Genomic DNA, 16,755 nt, shown 5'->3' on the forward strand with positions numbered 1-16,755 from the left:
TTTAGCATGTTTGCAATAAGGCTGCATTTTGAGAGAATCTACTGTACAAATCTATAATGTAAGAAGACATATTAGAAATAAGGGTCTTAAGGTTACACATGTTTCTGTGAGCTCAAGACTGAGTCCTTTGTGTCTAAACTGCAGCATTCATTTTTTCAGGTTTCTCCAACTCTCAGGTTGCACATTTGTCGTCTTGATTTCATTGTTTACATGTTTATTTTGGGAAGGCAACATTTAGAAAAGTAGAATCTGCTTCAAGAAGTAAGAAGTGAGAATTCCATCACAGGGTAAATACTGAAATCAAGTGACATTTATTTTTCACACATCTTTTATTGAATTTTGTATTTTTGGATATCACCTTTTAGAGAGCTTACAATGAACAGGATATAAAACATGAACCAACTGTCAACTGAAATTCACATGTTAAATTATGGTAAAAGTTTGAAAATTAGAATTGCGAGGTAGTCTTTTCCTTTCAGCTTCAGGAAGGTGAAGAACTAATTGTTGAGAAACAGAACAATTTTTAAGCCAAAGCAGAAGCTCAATATTCTAAAATATTACTACTGAAAGGCTTCAGTGTATTTTCTGAAACCACAATTTATTCAACAAATGCATGTTAAAAGCCTAATATGTGTGAAACATGGTGCTAGAAATAGGATGGGAAAAGAGATAATTATAGAAAAATATAAGGCATAGTCCTTACCCAAGTTTACAACAGAAAACAAGAATTACCTCTGCAGCGCCAGTGACTTATTGATAAAATATACACGATATTTTTTTTTTACCTCTTTTGGAAAAGCAATGACTCATTCATTCACCTGATGGCTCCTAATATTGTAAAATGGAGAAGGACTGGCCCAAAGTCCTTCAAATCCTTTATGAAAAGTTCACCACAACACAGAATCCCCATTTAGAAGAAATTCACTGTTCCTGCCCTTTATTCAAACAGCCTTGACAGATCAGAAAAAAACAACATCCACTTAGGAAACCTAGGGAGGTGACCCAACCACAGCCACCAACACTACGTACCTGGCATTTCACGTTTTCTCAGCATGAATTAGTATGTTGAAAGCCACCCTTGAGGTGACCACCAGCATCATCACCTTCAGGTTTATGGACCATCTGTGCCCACAATTCGTGATGTGAAAGTTTTCCAGAAGCAAAATAAGACATGTAGGCTTTGAAAGAAGGGGGAGTTTGGGGGGCCCCCCGACTCCTCCTCAGCATATTTTGTGGATTAACTCTCTGTAGGCAGTTACCACCAAGGACGGAAACTCTGGGCCAGGAATCCCACAAATTTAAGCATGACTTCAACTCAGTTTACTTCAAAGCTTATCTCATCTCTATCTGAATTATTCACCTTAAAGTAAATCCTGACACTAATTTACTGCTTCCCCAGATACAAAGACTGATTTAGAAATCCTAAATCAGAACATCATAGGTTTGGATTACAATAATTCCCTGAATTTTTAGTGTTCCTAAATCTAACCCTGAAATACATCATTATAAGAGATAACTGGATATTTAAAAATATATTAGAAGGAACACCTAAAGTGAAGTGAAGCTGAAAGTCAAATACATGGAAAGTTCGTTTTCAGCCTTTAAAAAATATACATTTCAAAACAATGTCAATTACACAGCCTTTTGTCTTGGTGCACAAAGATGAGAGAGAATTTATAGAAAGTGAAGGAGGCTAAGTGGTAAATACAGAGAAGCTATCCGAAGACGCAGCATCTCCAACTTTCAAAAGTAACCTTGGGATGCTGGGAGCTGGGAGGAGCATGGGGCTGCTGCTTAGCAGGGAAGCACACAGGGAGTTACTTTAGCTCCTCTCATATCACTCTGTGGGGAGAGTGTGTTCCTTTTATTATTGTTTTCTTTTCAAAGTACTTTTCTGTTTTATGGCCCTATGCTCTTTTTGATTCTGACTAAACCAACTCTTTTTTCTTGGTGAGCCAAAGTTATACATATTTTTAAACACCAGCTGCAATTCTTTGTACACTAACTTTTAAGTCCAGTTATGTGAGATGCTAATATGTTATGAGAGTATGGATTTCTTCTGGAGGGAAGAACAGAGAGGCAAAGGGCTTTCCATACAACATGAAAATGCCACATAGGATAGTATTTTAACCATATTACCTTGAGCAAGGTATGGCGATGCCAGACCTAGATCAAGAGAGAAGCCAGGAGAGTGTCACAGTTCTGTTACTCACATTCCCTGGAAGAACACAGCTTCTCAGGTTGCAGGCCACTGGGGTTGGTCACGGGCAGAAGGAGAGGGATCTGTGGGGAAGCACTTTTATTGCAGTTTCTGTGGGAAGAACAGGGTGATGCAGGGGAAACAGGTTTAGCATTGGCTAGTTTGACAAATTTCAGCAGGCCCTGGGGTATGGAGGCTGATGCCAGATGTCTGGTACGTGGCCCTGCCTGGGCTTTTGGGTTGGGTGTAGAGTGTCCTAGAGTGTGTGAGCCCTGAAGGGGAGTGGGTGGGGATGTGGACTTAACTGGCTGCTCAAGAAGGAAAACTGATCAACCTCTAGCCAGAACCTCACAACTGGGTCATGACAGCATCTTAACAAAATATTACAGATGGTACTGGCCCTGGGTTATAATATTATGGGTGATTTGATTGAGAAGTCTTCTCCTTCTTGACTAGGCATGACTGAATAAATACTGGATAATAGACATATATTTGCAAATCTATCAATTTTATTGTTGTCTCTAATTGCCTGCTTGCCTGTTAGAAAAAAAACAAAACAAAAACAAAAACAAAAGTCCAGAAAAGCAGGGACTTGGCCTCTTTGATTAACTGCTGTATTCCTACAACACGGAACTCAAAAGTCATTAAATAAATACTTGTTGAATGAATGAATGAATTTCTCTATTACATATATTTTGTCTATTAGTGTTAAGTATTAAACAAGTAGTTTAAAATTTATATGTAAATAAAAGTTTATAAGTAAAATAATATCTTAACTGCAATAGGGAAATAGAATAGTGTCCTCTGATAATCTTCAAACATGAAAAATCTTCAATGTATTTTTAAAAATTTAGCTTCTGATTTGGCATATATTTTCAACATATTGAACTGTATTTCATAAATTGAATATCTATTAAAATACTTAATGAGATTATTTTATGTGTTTCTATTGTAAAAGAGAATTGTCTTTCAATTAGGAACAGTCAAGTATAAACAACAACAAAAAAAATGGGTAAAACCTAAGCCTTTATTGAAAATTCATATATCCAGAAAAGACACAAACTCTAATTCAAAAAGGTATGTGCACCCCAATGTTCATAGAAGCACTATTTACAATAGCCAAGACATGGAAGCAACCTAAATGTCTATCGACAGATGAATGCATAAAGAAAATGTGATACACATATACAATGGAATATTACTCAGCCATAAAAAAGAATGAAACAATGCCGTTTGCAGCAACATGGATGGACCTAGAGATTATCATATTATGTGAAATAGTCAGACAGAGAAAGACAAATATCATATGGTATCACTTATATGTGGAATCTAAAAAATAATACAAATGAACTTATTTACAAAACAGAAACAGACTCACAGACATAGAAAACAAACTTATGGTTACCAAAGGGGAAAGGGGGGAGGGATAAATTAGGAGCTTGGGATTAACAGATACAAACTCTTACTATATATAAAACAGATAAACAACAAGGTCCTACTATATAGCACAGGGAACTATATTCAATATCTTGTAATAATCTATAATGGAAAAGAATCTGAAAAATAATATATATGTATATATATATATATATGTATATCTGAATCACTTTGCTGTATGTCAGAAATAAACACAACGTTGTAAACCAACTATACTTTAATTAAAAATTAAAACAAACAAACAAAAAGAAACTTACGGAAACTATAAAAAAAATTAAATCTCTATGCACCTAATAACATAGCTCCTAAATGAATAGAGTAAATTTACAGAAAAGCAAGAAGAAACAGTTAATTCCACAATCACAGCAGAGATTTTAACATAATTTTCTCAGGAACTGATAGATCAAGTAAATAAAAAATAAGTAATGATTTGAAGACTGAACAGCATAATTTAAGTTTCTTCAAATACACACACATAGGGAGAGAGAGAGAGAGAGAATAAAAGAATCTTGGACTCTAACAACTACATAAAACACATCCTATTTTCAGCACACATAGAATATTACATAGAATATTTAGGAAAACTTTCTACTTTCTGAGCTCCAAAGAAAGTCAGAACACATTTCAGAGAATTGATATCTTACAGGCCTTGTTCTCTGACCAAAACACAGCTATCATAGTAATAAATTAGATAAGTAAAACTAGAAAAACTCTATACATATGACATTAAGAAATATGCTTTTAAATAACTCATAGATCAAAGAAGAAATCAATGAAAATCAGAAAATACTGAGTGATAAAACTATTAAATAGCTAAATGTGTGTGTCCAGCTAAAATAGTATTTAGAGACTTTGCATACATTAAGAATGAAGAAATTATGTAAATGAATGAACTAAACATCTAATACAAGAAGTTAATAAAGAAAAATATAATAAATCCAAAGGAAGTAAAAGAAGGAAATAATACAGATAAAGGCAGAAGTTAATATTATAGGAAATACAATAGAGAGAATCCATAAAACAGAAAGTTTATAAAGAAAAACAAAAAGTTTTTTAAAAGTTGAAAAAGAGGTTGAAAATATTAAGTATCAAGGAGAATGTGGTGCTCAGTTTAGAGCACTTATGTACTACATGTGCAAGTGTTACATGAATTTTGGATTATAATTTGGCATATCTGCTGTAGTTGGAGATGCACATACCCTACAACCCTAGGTACCTATAATACAGAAACTACTGAAACTGCACCTGGAAATAAACAGGTGCAGAAATATTCATAGAAGTACTCTCTGTGATACAAAGGTATTAAATTTTAGAAAGGTATAAACAACATGAATGACTTTGCAAGTAAAATGGGCAAACTGTAGGATATTCATAAAATAAAGTACTATAGGGTAATTAAGATTGATCAGTTCCTGTTATATGCAATAACATTGAGAAATCTCGGAAACAATATTGAGCTAAGAGTGCAACCCAGAGAATAATACATAATATATAAAATTAAACAAACATGCAAAACTAACCAGTACATTATTATGGATAAAAGAGGAGAACGAGGAAAGACTAGTAGGAATCTTATACCATCAGATGGCAGGATGTTAAGAAATAGGACACACAGAAATGAAATATTGAGAGTTAAGAGAGGAAAACAAAAATAAAGCTAAAAATACCTTCATCTGTGATGAACTTGGAGAACCAAGTAGAAGAACAGCAAAAAAATTGACAGGAATTCAAGTCCTGTCACATTCTGTGCTTATTTTAATGTTATGTTACATTTCACATCAATATTTTCTAAAATAAACCCTCCCCTACCCGCAGCCTAAGCTGATTAGTGCCCACTAATTGGGATTTGCTGCCTTCTCCATTTTTGCCTTTGTTCATGTTGCATCTTTCTCCCTAAATGCCTTCCTTCCCTCCCCCTCATCTTATTCAAGGCAGGGCTAAAGTTTCACCCCTATAGGAAGTCTTCAGGGGTCATTCCCTACTCTAAAGTGCTATAGACTCTGAGTCCACAAGACTCAGTTCAGCGCTTGGTTATTCATAGTGATGGAACCAATCACTTAGGAGTCAGATTTCAATTTTAAACATTCAGAAGGAAACAAGGAATTTGGAAGCACATAAAAAAGGACAGATGACTTGTAGAGAAAATAGCTGTCTTAAAGCCCATGTATGCATGAGTCAGTGGTACTTGAGCTCCTGTAACAGGACTCAAAGTGTACTGATATGCCTTCTGGTCTCCCAAGAAGACACATATGGTTCACGAACTCTGTTCTCTAAAGTCCTGTTACAACGTCAATAAAAATTTTATTCTGTTTTCAGTGTCTGACAACCAAACTATGCAGAACCCTAAAAACCAACTTTGGATTAGCTGTGAAAAGCTTCCAGTACCAAGAAGGAGCTCATGGGATGAGCGATGCCACTGTTATCCCAAAGGGAGAGACTTAGTGAGAGGCTATGTTGACTATGTGTCAGCTGGTCTTGAGTTGGTAACTTTGAAAGGAAGGAATTCCGCGTCATGGAAACCTGTCTATCGGGCAAGTCAGGTTGGAAGAACACTGAGTCCTAAAGGAAAGGGAGAATCTACACAGTATCATGGAGTTAATATCATGGCCTGAATACGTCCAGCTCTGGGAGTTTGAGGTGAAATTCGAAACTATTCAAATTCAAAGTTTGGAGCTTACATCTTGCTCTTAGATAGTCTTTCTTGTCTACCTGAGGTACCAAAACTCCATAACTGAAAAATCCCAGGGGCTTATTTAGTGAGTTTTCAGTTTGGGGGAAACTGTCCTGGGCTCTAAAGGAATAGGAAGCTTCTGATTAGTGAATGGCTGGAGGTGAGTGAACTAGCTGAGCTCCAGACCTCTGGACTGAGATTTCTCTGCTCGAAAGTGGCAGCAATGGCGAGGGTAGGGGCTGCCCTCTCTGGGGGCAGGTGCTGGGAATGAGGAAGGAACGGAGCAGAGCAGAACTCGCAGCTCACAGTGTTGCAAATACATGGAGAGGAGCCAGGGTAGAGAAAAAATATAGTAAGAAAATTTGCTTATGAGAATTGTCCCACTGCCCATCATATTGCATCCATGGCATGTAATTATGCTGTCTTACATTCCTATTTGCTTCCAGTTTGCTGGGACCTTTATTGTGTCTGCTGATGCAAGTGTTTCTTAGAAACAAAGCCTTCTGAACCAACAGAGACCCAGAATGCAAAAACAGGAGGCAAAACCTCTGTGCAGATTACTAGGAAAAATAATACTTCCACTTTTGGTTCCTGGAAGTGTTTATTCTGGCTACTGAGGAACAGTGGCTTATACTTGTTATTGTATCAAGAAATATACCATATTCTATGGCAAGGCATAAAAACTCTGCATGGTGTGATGTCCCAGCTGGGAGTATAACTGAGTCTTCTTTGGATCATTCCATCATTCTGCTGGACCGCAGTATCTGAGAAACAGAGTGAGGAGAGAGATTGCTAAAACTCAAGAGTGTTGGTTCAGTTGTAACACTTCCCTTGTAGTGAAACGAATCCCTCGAGTGGAGCAATGTTATGGCAATAATGGAAACAGTGCATTGGGCTTTATGAAAGTCCATGAGTGGAGGTGCTAACAGAGAAATGGGGTAGCCAGGAAAAACAAATCTGTATCAAGAACATCAGTCGATGGCTGTGAAGACACATCTCTGCTCTTCTGTGATCAAAGGCATCCAGTGTCATCTACTGATTACAGTGGGGAGCCCAGGGGACAGCTGATTCCCCAGGGTGTGATGACTTATTGCAGACTCAGCAGCAGCTTCTAATGTAGGTTGGGGGTGCCCTTAGCAGTGGTGGTGGCGACATCATACTTAGTGAGGAGGGGCCCCTGCCATTCATCCCACACATGGCCTCCATCACTGCCTCCACAGCCACTGTACATGGTCCACTAGGAAGCAGCAGTCGGCTTAGTAAAGAGAGTGACTGACATTCACAAGATAGTTCATTAATCTCATTATTAAGAGCCTCACCAAATTGAATAATAGTTACAAATAGTTTATGTCCCAAACATCATGGTGGTTTCACACATAAAGCAAATTCTTCTAGGACTTCCCTGGTGGCGCACTGGTTAAGAATCCACCTGCCAGTGCAGGGGACACGAGTTCGAGCCCTGGTCTGGGAAGATCCCACATGCTGCGGAGCAACTAAGCCTGTGCACCACAACTACTGAGCCCAAGTGCTGCAACTACTGAAGTCCACGTGCCTAGAGCCTGTGCTCCGCAACAACAGAAGCCACCGCAATGAGAAGCCCGCGCACCGCAACGAAGAGTAGCCCCCGCTTACCACAAGTAGAGAAAGCCCGCGCACAGCAATGAAGTCCCACCGCAGCCAAAAAATAAATAAATAAATTTTTTAAAACAGCAAATTTTTCTAGAAATACATGAAAAACTAAAAATCTGCAAACATCTAAAAACTTATGGTTTTAGATTTTAATACGCCTTTTTCAGAACTTAAAAATCAGACAAAAAGAAAATAAAACATTGGGATTTGGAGATTCCGTAAACAAGTTCAATTTTATTAACATATGTGTGTGTGTGTATATATATATACATATATGTATGTACATATATATATATGTATGTATGTGTACCTATACTCAAAACATTTTTTATTATATCCATGAAACAGTCCCCAAAATTGATCACATATTAGATTGAATGATATGAATAGTCATTTTTATAGATCAAGAATAATCAAATGTCAGTAATTTCATATGGCTTAATTTAATAACTGGTAATTTTTTTTAAATATAAACTTTATAGATAACAATCTATAAGACAAAAAACAAGCAATAAAAAAATGGTCTTCCCCTGCAAAAAAGTTAGCCTCTTGAAAACAAATAATCAACACTAATGTTACAGGATACACAGGATAGTTAAAAATTTAAGAGGAAGACTTTGCATAAAAGGGTTTGCATAAAAGCCTATGGCATCCACATAAACCAAATTCAAAGGAAAATTTAAATCCTTAAAGGTCTGTAACAGAAAACTTTAAAACAAATGTACTAAGTGATCAAATTGAGAAACTAGAAAAAGAAGAGAAAATAATCAGAAGAAATCTTAAATAAGTGAAGTGAAAACAGACAAACAGAAAACCTGGACAGGGTAGTAAGAAAAAATAAAAGCAAAAGTCACCACATTTATGTAGAAATATAATTCATTTTGGTATAATAACCTTGATTGCCATCACCTTGTTAAAGTTTCTTATTAGTTATGAAAACTTTTTGTAGGTTCTTAGAATTTTATTTGCACTTCTTCCTTTCCCATCCATATGCCCTTTCTTCATTTTTCTGTCTTGCTGTGTTAGCTAAGACCTCTAGCACAATGCTGAATTTAAAATAGGAAAGTGTTCAATCTATCATCATTTCATATGATGTGGGCTGTAGGTTTTTACTAGATTTCTTTAATCAACTTTTTGAGCAAGTTCTCTTTATTACTAGTTTGCTAAGAGATTTGATCATGAGTTGATATTGAATTTTTGTCAAATGCCTTCTCTGGATCTGTTGAAATATGTTTGCTTTTTGGGGCTTTTTTAGTCTATTGATTTGGTGAATTACCTTGGTTGATTTTAGACTGTTGAACCCACTTTATATTTGGGGGAAAAATAGCACTTGGTCTTGATATATTATTGTTTTAGTGTATTATTGGATTCAGTATGCTAACATTTTGTTAAAGATGTTTAATTTACATCTGTGTTCATGAGAGACATCCTCTGTAGCTTTTTATCTTATTTTTGTATCAGGGTAATATTGGCCTCAAAAATGTGTTGGACATGCTTTATCTCTTCTACTTTCTGGAAGAGTTTTGTAGAATTGGTATGATCTCTTCCTTACATGTTTGGTAGAATTTGCTAGTGAAGCCATCTGGGTCTGGAGTTTCCTTAGAGGGAAGGTTGTTAATGAACTCTATTTCTTTAATAAATATAAGGCTTTCAGGTCATCCATTTCTTCTAGTATGAGCTTTGTTAATATATGTATTAACATATATTTCATTTGACAAATTTCATTTCATTTCATTTCATTTGTCGAATTCATTAGCATAAAGTTGCATCGTTACCTCTATGACCCAAAAGTTTCAGTTCCTCCACTGGTAAACTGCTGATACCTTATGCTTCAAGAGAGACCAGGGCTAGGAGCGAATGGCTGCAGGGACACACATGTGCAGGGCCTGGTGACATCTGTGTCGCTTCCACCCTCAGATGTCACCAGGCCCTGCACATGTGTGTCCCTGCAGCCTGCTCTGTCCACCTTCCTCTAGTGGACTGCTGTTGCTGTTAACCAGGTCGGGGCTCTCTGTGTGAGCTGGACAGTGGGAGTGTTGACTTTTCCACTCCTTGTACCTGGGCCTCACAGATAGGCAGTCTTAGTGTTCCTGCCCCTCCATCAGTAGCAGATAACTGTTCTCTCCTACTCAGTGCAGGGTTAGAGGGTGGTTGGTTTCCTGCTCTCACATTTTCCTATGGCAACCAAACTCTACCTGTGTCATTTGGGGTCACAAATGTCCTACCCTTTCCCCAGTAGCATATGGCTTTTGCCTGGCATCAATGAACAGTGGGTCAGGGCAGTATCTCTGCTTTTCCCTCAGCCATAGCCTACCTTTGTATCTTTTCCATGAGAAACTTGGAGGTTTTCCCGACCTTCCCACATTGGCCGGCATATTTCGGCTCGTGCCAGTGAAGGGTCTGGAGCTGCCCACCACGTACTCTTGTGTGCCTGGGATGTGGATGGGCTTCTTCAGCTACTGTTGCTGTTTCCTCAACCATTGCCTGACCCTGAGCACCTGAACCTGTGTGAGATTTTTCAGGTCTTTTCCCCCAGGTGGAGGCCTGTGCCAAAGAGACGGCAAGTGGGTGAGAAGTCTCCTTTGTCTGAGGCTCTCAAGGATTCTGAAGTATGATGCTAGCCCACTTTTAGCCTTTAAGAATTGTGAATAATGTAGTTGTTTTCTCCTTACCTGTTCTTAGGGATGCCACCTTCTCCTCCTATGTTTTATTGACGGTAAATGTGTTTGCCACCTCTCCCCAGAATCCTTTTGGAATTTAGTTCATCTGACTCGTTTTGTTACCTCAGCTCAGAGAAAAGAAGTGAGAAAACAAGAGAAATAAAAGGTTTTTTTTAATGATGATTTTGAAATTTATTCAGATTTTTTTTTTTCTTTCCCAGGCTAGAAGCAATGTTTTCTTAAGGTTTTCTATATCCTAAGTGGAAGCAGAATTCTGGATGCTTCCTTAAGTAGAAAACCTTGGAGACAGGATATCTTTAGCTGAATCATGAATAACTCATTAAGGACGGGCTGCTTCATCCTACAGGCCCATCCTTACACACCTGAGGACTTTTAAGGCCTTCGGTGTTCTAGGATGCCATGGGAGGGGCATTGTTTCAGTGTATACCTCCCTGGCAGGATCCAGATCGACTAAGGTGAGACTCCAGAAGTACATGCTTGTTGAGGAAATGAGGTGGTCGGGTATTTAGAAGTCTGTTACTATATTTTACCACCTCTGGGACAGTCTGAACCAAAGCACTTAAAACAGAGACTATCTGCTGGGAATCTTTTACCCAGAACGAAAGGCCCAATTCAGCTTCCTGGTGTATGTCTTCAATTCAGTCATTTGTTCATTGAACAGATATTTATTCAGTGCCTACTATGTGCTAGGCTCTGTTCTGTGCCCTGAAAACAGTACAGTGAATAAGACAAAGACCTTGTCTTCACTGTGCTCACGTTCTTAGGGAAAAACAGATAACATACAAAAATTTATTTGGGTGTATAACATAATTGCAGGTTTCAATAAGAAGAAAGAAGCAGGGTAAGGAGATAGAGAACAAGAATGGCTTCTGTAGAGGTAAGGTGATCAGAATTAAGTCCACATGTTGAGATATGGCTGAGCCTTTACTGTCCAAGGAGCTGTGTTTGGGGTCAGAGCATAGGAAGTGAAGGGCTGCAAGGCTAATGGAACCAACACAGAGGAGTTGTAGGGTTGAGTCTATCAAAGATGTGTGCTTTTGAGAAAAAGAGGGTGGATCAAGTGTTGGAACTGTAGGTATTAGTGAAAGTGAGTTGTCCAAGTACAATATTGATATTTTCTAGATCTGATACATTTGAAGAGTATTCAAAAAGCAGCTCTTACATGATATATTTACAATACATAGACTAAATTAGGAAAAAAAAAAGAGTTGGGATTTTGTGGAAACCTAAATCCTGAAAAATCTTTAAAAAATATAATTCATTCATTTCAAGTGCACATATAAAATTGAACTAAGCTGACCTACCTTATTAAACAAGAATTGTTTATAATTAGAACATCAACATTTTTCTAATTGCGTGCTTACAGAATGCTTTTGAAATTGGTTCTAAGTCATTGACTTAGGCTCCCCTGCATATTGTTTATACATAATATTAATAATTCATTTAGCAGATCCTGTCTCAAGAAGTGTGGATTAAAAACCCTACATCTTGGTCTCAAAGGTCACAAATCTTTACGAGACTATACTGATTGAGGTTAGTCTAAATTTGAGAAGTTTTCCTGTTTCTATTTTGGTCACTTCCTTGAATCACAGTCTGTCAGGAGCCAGATCAAGAACTTCAGATGCTCAGAAACAGAAAGTTTCAGAAGTAATGCATGCCAACATTCTGAGCTTAAAACTTACAAGAAGCGATGTTTTCATATGGTGGGATTCAGAGAGATTATTACAGAATCCCCATACATGAAGCAGAGATTCATCTACTGTATGTTCACCTTGTCAAAGTCCAATTTTTAATAAAATTATATTATAAATCTACTAAAATGAAAAATTTTCTTTATGGCTACTGTTTTCTATTTGACACAGCGTATAAAGGAAAAACATTTTTATTTATTTTTAATTTTATTTTTTAGGGTGTACAATGTTATGAGTTAATATATGTATACATTGTGAAATGATTGTTGCAATCAAGTTAATTATCACATCCATTACTTCACATAGTTACCTTTTTTTGTGTGTGTGGTGGGAACACTTACGACCTACTCTCTCAGCAAACATTTAGTATACAACAAGGTATTATTAACTATAGTCAACATACTGTATATTAGGTCTCCAGAACTTATTCATCCTGCACAGCTGAAACTTTGTACCCTTTGACCAACTTCTCCCCATTTCTCCCACCCCCCATCCTCTGGCTACCACCACTCTACTCTGTTTCTATGATTTTGACTTTTTTAGATTCCACGTATAAGTGAGATCATACAATATTTGTCCTTCTGTGTCTGGCTTATTTCACTAAGCATTATACCCTCCAAATTTGTCCATGGTGTCAAAAATGACAAGATTCCTTTATTTTTTGTGGCTGAATAATATTCCTCTGTGCATGTGTGTGTATATATTTCTTTATCCATTCATCTGTTGATGGACATTTAGGTTGTTTACATAGCTTGGCAATTGTAAATAATGCTACAATGAACAGGGGGTGGGGGGACAGGGGTTGGATATCTCTTTGAGATAATGATTTCATTTTCTTTGGATAAATACCTAGAAGTTGGATTGCTGGATCATATAACAGTTCTATTTTTTTGTTTTTTGAGAACGCTTCATACTGTTTTCTGTAGAGGCTGAACCAATTTACATTCCCACCAACAATGTACAAGGGTTCCCATTTCTCCACACCCTCTCCAACACTTGTTATCTTGTGAAAATTTTAAGGGTTCTGACCTTTTTAAATTTTGAGGTCATTCTGGGAAATGGAGGAGGCCATTTTCCAGGGATTGGAAAGGGAAGAGACAGCCTGACTAGAGACCAAGAAGATACATTGAGAGCTACAGTCAGATTGGGAATACTTTTGGATTGTATCAGTTGATTTTATTAAAACAAAACAAAACAAAACAAACTCATGCCTAGCTGCTTTAAATGAGTTCAAGTTTCCGGGATTTAATGACTTTCATTCCAAGGTACTAAAAATATGGTTACAATGCTGGTAATTATATGGAGTTATGGATCAAGGTAGAGGTGATAGAATATGAGATGAACAAACTTTTAATTTCTAAAATTTAGGAAGACAGTGGATTCCAAAATAATGTGAAACATAAATTCTCAATAAAATTCTAGAACTGCTCATTGGGCAGATGGCTTGTGAATACTGGTAAAACGGATTCACTAGAACCATCATGAATTTTCTAAGAGCAAATCATATTAACCAAATTAACTATATTTCCTTTTAAAAATACGGAAAATATAGTGTATTTTGAGTCATTTGGAAAATTCTCTTATGAATACATTGTGGACATAAGGAAATAAATTGTGAAGTTGATTCCTGGCCTTGATTAGAGGGTTCACGTAACTCTGTCTTGGGCTCTGTGTGTTTACTATTTCATCAACTTAATTGAAGAAAAACATGCCATGTTTAGTACAGAATTTGGGCACAGCAGAATTTGGAGGGTGGTTAACATGTTAAGTGGCAAAATCAGAAATTTACAAAAACACAATCCATAGAAATAATGAGTTAAAATGAAATCTAAACAAGATAACATAAAATTCTGCTTTGAACTAATAAAAAATCAATCCTAGAGAATAGACTTAAATTAATTTGGGGCTTAAAAATTATCTAGTTGCTGCTTTTGGGATAAGTTCATACTGACAGGCAGACTGAGAACATTGCTTTTATTTTTTCTTTTCTTTTCTTTTTGCTTATTCATGTAATAAGTCTGTCCGTATTAAGGAATTGCTCTTTGAAGGGAACAATGCTTGTGACAGGGCACATTTGTGCTGGCTTGGCAGGAATCGGCCAGCCTGGTTTAGGCTGATTCAGGGACCCAGGCTGTGGCTAGAAAAGGAATTGGTAAAGGATTTACAAAATAGGACATTTATCCAAGTCCTGAGGTTGAAAGTTTGAAGCCAGGGTTGACAAAACCAGGCCCAAAGGTCAAATCCGGCCCACCAGATTTTTGTACTGCTGGTGAGATAAGAATGGTTTTCACATGTTCAAATGATTGAAAAAAAATCAAAAGACGAATAGTATTTCATGACCCTTGAAAATTATATAAAATTTAAATGCAAGTATCCACAAATAAACTTTTATTGAAACACAATCACTACCTTTTGCCATTAAATATTCTTCTACTTCCCTCTTAATGACTAGAGCATTCCTTTTTGTAAAAAAATTTTTTTGAAATGCTTTTTTAACCCGTGCCGCTGTTACATTTTATCACAACAAACTTCTCGTGTCCATCAAAGTAACTGGGTGCAGAGAGAAAGTTCCCTAAAGTCCTATGTCTTAAGAAAGCATTAAAGCTTTGTTGGGTATAATCATAATAATTTGTAATTCTAGATTTTACATTTTAATAGTAAACTATTGCTTTATTTTGGAGAATATTGTGAGTGAAAATCTTCAGTTCTTTACATATGTAAAGTTTTGTCCGAAAAATTAAGAGTTTTGTCCATATGATAACTATGACTATAACTACTAAAGAGAAAAGGGGGATCCCAAATTGTATTTTCAAGAGTTAATCAACTTATAAAATTACTAAACTGTATAAAGAATATAATAGGAAAATATCATAGCACAGGGAGATCAGCTCGGTGCTTTGTGACCACCTGGAGGGGTGGGATAGGGAGGGTGGGAGAGAGGGAGATGCAAGAGGGAAGAGATATGGGAACATATGTATATGTATAACTGATTCACTTTGTTATAAAGCAGAAGCTAACACACCATTGTAAAGCAATTATACTTCAATAAAGATGTTTAAAAAAAAAAGAATATAATAGGAAAATATCAGAAAAACAAGTACTTTCCATCTATCTTTGATATTTCAGCAACTAAAATGATAATTCTCAATCAGAAAAACTTTATTCCCTCATCAGGGTTTTAAAAAAAAAAGGTTGGACTTAATTTTAATTCCCCAACAAACACTAAACTTTCATGGTTAAGATATTATTCTGAAATTATTTGCTGAAAGTCAGAAGATGTGTCCATTCCCGATAATTTTTCTCCAGGTAAACTTTCCATACATGTGCATTAGTGAAAGGCACTGACGTCCGCTTTCAGCATCAGGTGAGAGCTACATGCAAATCAGTAAAAGATGGAGAACTGCCTGAAGTGGGCAGGAAGAGGAAGAGATGATCTCCATTCCTTGGGATATACACTCAGGAGTAGAATTGCTTGATCATATGTTAATTCTATGTTGAACATTTTGAGAAACTGCCAAATTATTTTCCGTAGTATCTGTACCACTTTACATTTCCACTAACAGTGCACAAGGTTCCAATTTCTTCACATCCTTGCCAACACTTGTTTTCCTTTTTTTTTTTTTTTTATTCTGGTAGGTGTGAAGTGGTATCTTGTGGTTTTGATCTGCATTTCACTAATGATTAATGATGTTGAGCCTCTTTTCATGTGTTTATTAGCTATTTGTATTTCTTCTTTGAAGAAATGTCTATTCAAGTCTTATGCTCATTAAAAACAATAGATTTAGAGTGGTTTTAGGTTAAGAGCAAAATTAAGAGGAAGGTACAGAGATTTCCCATATGCCCATCACACCCACATACATACAGACTCTCCCCCTCTATCAAAATTTCACAACAGAGGGTACGTTTGTTGTAATCAGTGAAGCTACACTCATCATCATCATCCAAAGTCCATAGTTCACATTAGGGTTCACACTTGATGTTCTACATTCTATGGGTTTTGATAAATGTACAATGACATGTAGTATCATACAGAATAGTTTCACTGCCCTGAAAATCCTCTGTGCTCTGCCTATTCATCCCTTCCCCTAACAACCATAGATACTTTTACCGTCCCCAGTGTTTTGCCTTTTCCAGAATGTCATATAGTTAGAAGCGTACACTATGTAGCCTTTTCAGACTGGTTTCTTTCACTTAGTAATAGGCATTTAAGGTTCTTCCAGGTCTTTTAATAGGTTGACAGCTAATTTCCTTTTAGCACTGAGTATTTGATTGCCTCGATGTATGCAGATTATTTACCCATTCACCTACTGAAGTACATCTTGATTGCTTCCAAATTTTAGCAATTGTCAATAAATTTCCATTCGTGTGCTTGTTTTCATGAGGACATACTCTTTTTGGTAAATACCAAGAAATACAATTGCTGGATCATACGATGAGAGTATATTT

The sequence above is a fragment of the Eubalaena glacialis genome, chromosome 12 (genome assembly GCF_028564815.1).
Source record: "Eubalaena glacialis isolate mEubGla1 chromosome 12, mEubGla1.1.hap2.+ XY, whole genome shotgun sequence".
Lineage (NCBI taxonomy): Eukaryota > Metazoa > Chordata > Mammalia > Artiodactyla > Balaenidae > Eubalaena > Eubalaena glacialis.